The sequence below is a fragment of the Oncorhynchus clarkii genome, chromosome 12 (genome assembly GCF_045791955.1).
Source record: "Oncorhynchus clarkii lewisi isolate Uvic-CL-2024 chromosome 12, UVic_Ocla_1.0, whole genome shotgun sequence".
Lineage (NCBI taxonomy): Eukaryota > Metazoa > Chordata > Actinopteri > Salmoniformes > Salmonidae > Oncorhynchus > Oncorhynchus clarkii.
The window spans coordinates 67,251,215-67,259,204 of NC_092158.1; positions in this window are offsets into that span (position 1 = coordinate 67,251,215).

The following is a 7,990-nucleotide window of genomic DNA, read 5'->3' on the forward strand; positions in this document are numbered from 1 at the left end:
TAGATGGAACAAGGAAGTTGGGGGGTGGTCATTACCAAGCTAGCACACAGGAGACACTGCATTTAAAGTTAGCAGGCCAGGTTTAGTAGAAGCGTCTGCTCCGTCGTCTGGCAAAGGCCGGTTGAGGGCACAGCGGATGGAGTTACGTCGGCAGACCAGTCGTGGTGGTACAACGAGGCGCCGTATCGACAAAGGGTCCAAGCCAGATGGCGAAAGAGGTATTGTAGTTGTAGTGATTTCGTTTGCTAGCTGGGAAATGCGCCTGGCTCGCGGCTAACTGGTGCTAGCTTCGGGGCAGGGGCGTTTTATAGCCACTCGGTAGCAGCTAGCTAGCAGCGATGATCTGATGCAAAGGTCCAGAGCTTACAGCAAGGATCCGGTGGAGTAGTGGATTCTAGACGTGTTAGGGTCGAGTCCTGGAGGCATCAGCTGTGTAGCCGAGTGATCACTGAGTAGGTCGGGAGGTGGGCCTAGCTCAGAGCTAGCTTCGGGGCTGGGTCACTCAGTGGCAGGAGTAATGGTCCAGGGCTTACGGCAGGAATCCAGCGTTGTAGTGGAGAAAACAGTCTGATACTGGCAGGCTGGAAAGTATTATCCAGGCTAAAAAACGTCTGGTGTCTGTGCAGAAGGTAACGGCCGCTAGCAGTGGCTGACAATGACTAAATAGCTAGTAGCTAATTAGCCTCTGATGGCTAGCTTTTTTTATTTTTATTATTTTACCCCCCAATTGGTAGCAGTTACAGTCTTGTCTCATCGCTACACCTCCCGTACAGACAAAGGTCAAGAGCCATGCGTCCTCCAAAACACAACCCAATCAAGCTGCACTGCTTCTTGACACAATGCCCATCCAACCCGGGCGCACCAATGTGTCAGAGGAAACACTGTACACATGGCGACCTGGTCAGTGTGCACTTCGCCCAGCCCACTACAGGAGTCGCTAGTGCGCAGTGAGACAAGGATATCCCTGCCGGCCAAACCCTCCCTAACGATGCTGGGCCAACTGTGCACTGCCCTATGGGCCTTCCAGTCGCGGACGGCTGCGACAGAGCCTGGGCTCGAACCCAGAGTCTCTGGTGGCCTTAGACAACTGCACCACCAGGGAGGCCCTGTTGGCTAGCTTCTGATGGAGGTTCTGGCTATAAGGTCCGTATCAGATTGGGTGAGGCGGGTTACAGGTAATACAGGTAATTTTTGCAGGTAATACACTCAGCAAAAAAAGAAACGTCCTCTCACTGCATTTACTTTCAGCAAACTTAACATGTGCAAGTATTTGTATGAACATAACAAGATTCAACAACTGAGGCATAAACTGAACATATTCCACAGACATGTGACTGACAGAAATTGAACAATGTGTCCCTGAACAAAGGGGGGGTCAAAATCAAAAGTAACAGTCAGTATCTGGTGTGGCAGCCAGCTGCATTAACCTCTAGCATCGAGCAATCCCGTATCCGGGAGCGTAATCATAGCCTCAAGCTCATTACCATAACGCAACGTTTCCTATTCATGAAAATCGCAAATGAAATGAAATAAATATATTGAAACACAAGCTTAGCCTTTTGTTAACAACACTGTCATCTCAGATTTTCAAAATATGCTTTAACCAAAGCTACACAAGCATTTGTGTAAGAGTATTGATAGCCTAGCATAGCATTAAGCCTAGCATTCAGCAGGCAACATTTTCACAAAAACAAGAAAATCATTCAAATAAAATAATTTACCTTTGAAGAACTTCGGATGTTTTCAATGACAAGACTCTCAGTTAGATAGCAAATGTTAATTTTTTCCAAAAAGATTATTTGTGTAAGAGAAATAGCTCCGTTTTGTTCATCACGTTTGGCTAAGAAAAAAAAAACGAAAACGCAGTCAGTTACAACGGCAAAATATTTTCCCAAATTAGCTCCATAATATCGACAGAAACATGGCAAACGTTGTTTAGAATCAATCCTCAAGGTGTTTTTCACAAATCTATTCGATAATCTATCAGTGGTGGTGGCAGCTGGCTTCTCATCCGAAGAAAACGGAAAAATACTGCAGCTGGAGATTACGCAATAATTGCGACGGATGACACCAAGCGACCACCTGGTAAATGTAGTCTCATAGGGTCAATCTTCCAATGATATGCCTACAAATACGTCACAATGCTGCAGACACCTTGGGGAAAACGTGGAAAAGGTAAGCTGACTCCTAGCTCCTCCACAGCCATATAAGGAGTCATTGCCATGAGGCGGTTTCAAAAAATGCGGCACTTCTTGATTGTATTTTTATCTGGGTTTTTCTGTAACATTCTGCAACAGTTCTGTGGCACTCACAGACAATATCTTTGCAGTTTTGGAAACGTCAGAGTGTTTTCTTTCCAAAGCTGTCAATTATATGCATAGTCGAGCATCTTTTCATGACAAAATATCTTGTTTAAAACGGGAACGTTTTTCATCCAAAAATTAAAAGAGTGCCCCCTATATCGAAGAAGTTAAGTACTGCAGTGCATCTCCTCCTCATGGACTAAACCAGATTTGCCAGTTCTTGCTCTGAGCGTTGAGATTGCCTGCAATGACAACAAGCTCAGTCCGATGATGCTGTGACACACCGCCCCAGACCATGACGGATCCTCCACTTCCAAATCGATCCTGCTCCAGAGTACAGGCCTCGGTGTAACGCTCATTCCTTCAACGTTGAACGCGAATCTGACCATCACCCCATGTGAGACAAAACCGCGACTCGTCAGAGAAGAGCACTTTTTGCCAGTCCTGTATGGTCCACCGACAGTGGGTTTGTGCCCATGGGCGACGTTGTTGCCAGTGATGTCTGGTGAGGACCTGCCTTACAACAGGCCTACAAGCCCTCAGTCCAGCCTCTCTCAGCCTATTACGGACAGTCTGAGCACTGATGGAGGGATTGTGCGTTCCTGGTGTAACTCGGGCAGTTGTTGTTGCCATCCTGTACCTGTCCTGCAGGTGTGATGTTCAAATGTACCGATCCTGTGCAGGTGTTGTTACACGTGGTCTGCCACTGCAAGGACGATCAGCTGTCCATCCTGTCTCCCTGTAGTGCTGTCTTAGACTTCTCACAGTAAGAACGTTGCAAATTATTGCCCTGGCCACATCTGCAGTCCTCATGCCTCCTGGTAGCATGCCTAAGGCATGTTCACACAGATGAGCAGGGACCCTGCCACAGTCGTATCTTTCTTTTGGTGTTTTTCAGAGTCAGTAGAAAGGTCTCTTTAGTGTCCTACGTTTTGATAACTGTGACCTTAATTGCCTATTGTCTGTAATCTGTTAGTATCTTAACAACCGTTCCACAGGTGCATGTTCATTAATTGTTTATGGTTCATTGAACAAGCATGGGAAACAGTGTTTAAACGTTTTACAATGAAGATCTGTGAAGTTATTTAGATTTTTACAAATTATCTTTGAAAGACAGGGTCCTGAAAAAGGGCCGTTTCTTTTTTTGCTGAGTTTATTTCATGTGACATGAAGTCTGCGTGAACATATCAACTTTTAATTAACAATGTGTTCATTATATTGAATTATGTTTGACAGACCAAGAAATATGAATTATGCAACTTAAATCAAGTCCAACAAGCAATTATTTGCCAGAAACCCAATAGTTTAATAGATTTCACTTTATGAAGTCTTATTTCGATGTCCTCATAGCCTCCAGTATAATTCACATGAATTCCTTTCATCTCACTAACAGGAATGTATTTTTTAAAATTATGAATCTGCTTTAGGAACAGACCACTGAATTTGGCTTCTGTCACACACACGCACAAACACACACAAGCATGATTAACGGCCACAAAGCACACAGTAAAACTCTACACCCTTTCCCCTTGCTCAACATTTGGAAACTGGGCATGCCGACGGATCATCCCTGGCCTCCCCATGACGTAGGATGGAAACAAATACAGGATGGTATTTTCCTGTTGTAATGGAACTGCTAAAACCCTGCCCTTTGACAGCGGTATCCAGCCACAGTCGTAATGGAACTACTAAAACCCTGCCCTTTGACAGCGGTATCCAGCCACAGTCGTAATGGAACTACTAAAACCCTGCCCTTTGACAGCGGTATCCAGCCACAGTCGTAATGGAACTACTAAAACCCTGCCCTTTGACAGCGGTATCCAGCCACAGTCGTAATGGAACTACTAAAACCCTGCCCTTTGACCGCGGTATCCAGCCACAGTCGTAATGGAACTACTAAAACCCTGCCCTTTGACAGCGGTATCCAGCCACAGTCGTAATGGAACTACTAAAACCCTGCCCTTTGACAGCGGTATCCAGCCACAGTCGTAATGGAACTACTAAAACCCTGCCCTTTGACAGCGTTATCTAGCCACTGTCGTACTGGAACTGCTAAAACCCTGCCCCTTGACAGCGTTATCTAGCCACAGTCGTACTGGAACTGCTAAAACCCTGCCCTTTGACAGCGTTATCTAGCCACAGTCGTACTGGAACTGCTAAAACCCTGCCCCTTGACAGCGTTATCTAGCCACAGTCGTACTGGAACTGCTAAAACCCTGCCCCTTGACAGCGTTATCTAGTCACTGTCGTACTGGAACTGCTAAAACCCTGCCCCTTGACAGCGTTATCTAGCCACAGTCGTACTGAAACTGCTAAAACCCTGCCCCTTGACAGCGTTATCTAGCCACAGTCGTACTGGAACTGCTAAAACCCTGCCCCTTGACAGCATTATCTAGCCACAGTCGTACTGGAACTGCTATAACCCTGCCCCTTGACAGCATTATCTAGCCACAGTCGTACTGGAACTGCTAACACCCTGCCCCTTGACAGCGGTATCCAGCCACAGCTGTACTGGAACCGCTAAAACCCTGCCCCTTGACAACGGTATCTAGCCACAGTAGTACTGGAACCACTAAAACCCTGCCCCTTGACAACGGTATCCAGCCACAGCTGTACTGGAACCGCTAAAACCCTGCCCCTTGACAACGGTTTCTAGCCACAGTAGTACTGGAACCGCTAAAACCTTGCCCCTTGACAACGGTATCTAGCCACAGTAGTACTGGAACCGCTAAAACCCTGCCCCTTGACAACGGTATCTAGCCACAGTCGTACTGGAACTGCTAAAACCCTACCCCTTGACAACGGTATCTAGCCACAGTCGTACTGGAACTGCTAAAATCCTACCCCTTGACAACGGTCTCTAGCCACAGTCGTACTGGAACTACTAAAACCCTGCCCCTTGACAACGGTATCTAGCCACAGTAGTACTGGAACTGCTAAAACCCTGCCCCTTCACAGTGTTATCTAGCCACAGTAGGACTGGAACTGCTAAAACCCTGCCCCTTGATAGCGGTATCCAGCCATAGTCATACTGACACTACTAAAACTACTGGAACCCTTGACAGAGGTATCTAGCCACAGTCATACTGGAACTAGTAAAACTACTTGAACCTTTGACAGTGGTGTCAAGCCACAGCCTGCTTTCTGTCTATCTTAAGTGATCTGTCATGGAGGATGGGGCAAACCTCTCTCTCTCTCTCTCAATTCAATTCAATATTTATAGGCACGGGGTATGGTAGTAGGTGCCATGCGTACCGGTTTGTGTCAAGAACTGCAATGCTGCTGGGTCTTTCATGCTCAACAGTTTAAAATCAAATCAAACTTTATTTGCCACATGTGCCGAATACAACAAGTGTAGACTTTACCGTGAAATGCTTATTTACAAGCCCTTAACCAACAGTGCAGTTCAAGAAGAAGAAACGATTTACCAAGTAGGCTAAAATAAAAAGTAATAATAAAAAGTAACACAATAAGAACAACAGTAATGAGGCTATGTACAGGGGGCACCGGTACCGAGTCAGTGTGAAAGGGTACAGGCTAGTTGAGGTAATCTCTACATGTAGGTTACCTCAACTAGCCCTTTCCCCCTGCACACTGACTCAGGTTTTTCACGCTAAACAGTTTCCCGTGTGTATCAAGAATAGTCCACCACCCAAAGGACATCCAGCCAACGTGGATATTGATTAAATGGTTGAATTTAGCTGCTGCTTTTGGTCCAGTTGCTCTAAAGGTTCACTCTATGGCCTTCTGATGATTATTCTGGATCACATCAAATCAAATCCAATTTTATTTGTCACATACACATGGTTTGCAGATGTTAATGTGAGTGTAGCGAAATGTTTGTGCTTCTAGTTCCGACAATGCAGTAATAACCAACGAGTAATCTAACCTAACAATTCCACAACTACTACCTTATACACACAAGTGTAAAGGGATAAAGAATATGGCCTTCCTGTGACGTCGGGTGGTGTAGGTGTCCTGGAGGGCAGGTAGTTTGCCCCCGGTGATGCGTTGTGCAGACCTCACTACCCTCTGAAGAGCCTTACGGTTGTGGGCGGAGCAGTTGCCGTACCAGGCAGTGATACAGCCCGACAGGATGCTCTCGATTGTGCATCTGTAGAAGTTTGTGAGTGCTTTTGGTGACAAGACGAATTTCTTCAGCCCTCTGAGGTTGAAGAGGTGCTGCTGCGCCCTCTTCACAACGCTGTCTGTGTGGGTGGTCCAATTCAGTTTGTCCGTGATGTGTACGCCGATTAACTTATAACCTACGACCCGCTCCACTATTATCTTGTCGATGTGGATAGGGGGGTGCTCCCTCTGCTGTTTCCTGAAGTCCACAATCATCTCCTTTGTTTTTTTTTACGTTGAGTGTGAGGTTCTTTTCCTGACCTCCTCCCTGTAGGCCGTCTCGTCGTTGTTGGTAATCAAGCTTACCACTGTGGTGTCGTCCGCAAACTTGATGATTGAGTTGGAGGCGTGCATGGCCACGTAGTCGTGGGTGAACAGGGAGTACAGGAGAGGGCTCAGAACGCACCCTTGTGGGGCCCCAGTGTTGAGGATCAGCGGGAAGGAGATGTTGTTACCTACCCTCACCACCACCACCACAGGGGCGGCCTGTCAGGAAGTCCAGTACCCAGTTGCACAGGGCGGGGTCGAGACCCAGGGTCTCGAGCTTTGTGACGAGTTTGGAGAGTACTATGGTGTTAAATGCTGAGCTGTAGTCAATTAACAGCATTCTCACATAGGTATTCCTCTTGTCCAGATGGGTTAGGGCAGTGTTTAGTGTGGTTGCGATTGCATCGTCTGTGGACCTATTTGGGCAGTATGCAAATTGGAGTGGGTCTAGGGTGTCAGGTAGGGTGGGGGTGATATGGTCCTTGACTAGTCTCTCAAAGCATTTCATGATGACGGAAGTGAGTGCTACGGGGCAGTAGTCGTTTAGCTCAGTTACCTTAGCTTTCTTGGGAACAGGAACAATGTTGGCCCTCTTGAAGCATGTGGGAACAGCAGACTGGGATAAGGATTGATTGAATATGTCCGTAAACACACCAGCCAGCTGGTCTGCACATGCTCTGAGGACCCGGCTGGGGATGCCGTCTTGGCCTGCAGCCTTGCGATGGTTAACACGTTTAAATGTTTTACTCACGTCGGCTGCAGTGAAGGAGAGTCCGCAGGTTTTGGTAGCGGGCCGTGTCAGTGGCATTGTATTGTCCTCAAAGCGAGCAAAAAAGTTATTTAGTCTGTCTGGGAGCAAGACATCCTGGACCGCGCCGGGGCTGGTTTTCTTTTTGTAATCCGTGATTGACTGTAGACCCTGCCACATACCTCTTGTGTCTGAGCCGTACTTTGTCTCTATACTGACGCTTAGCTTGTTTGATTGCCTTGCGGAGGGAATAGCTACACTGTTTGTATTCGATCATGTTTCCGGTCACCTTGCCCTGGTTAAAAGCAGTGGTTCGCGCTTTCAGTTTCGCGCGAATGCTGCCATCAATCCACGGTTTCTGGTTTGGGAATGTTTTAATCGTTGCTGTGGGTATAACATTGTCAATGCACTTTCTAATGAACTCGCTCACCGAATCAGCAAATTTGTCAATATTGTTGTTGGACGCAATGCGGAACATATCCCAATCCACGTGATCGAAGCAGTCCTCAAGCGTGGAATCAGATTGGTTGGACCAGCGTTGAAC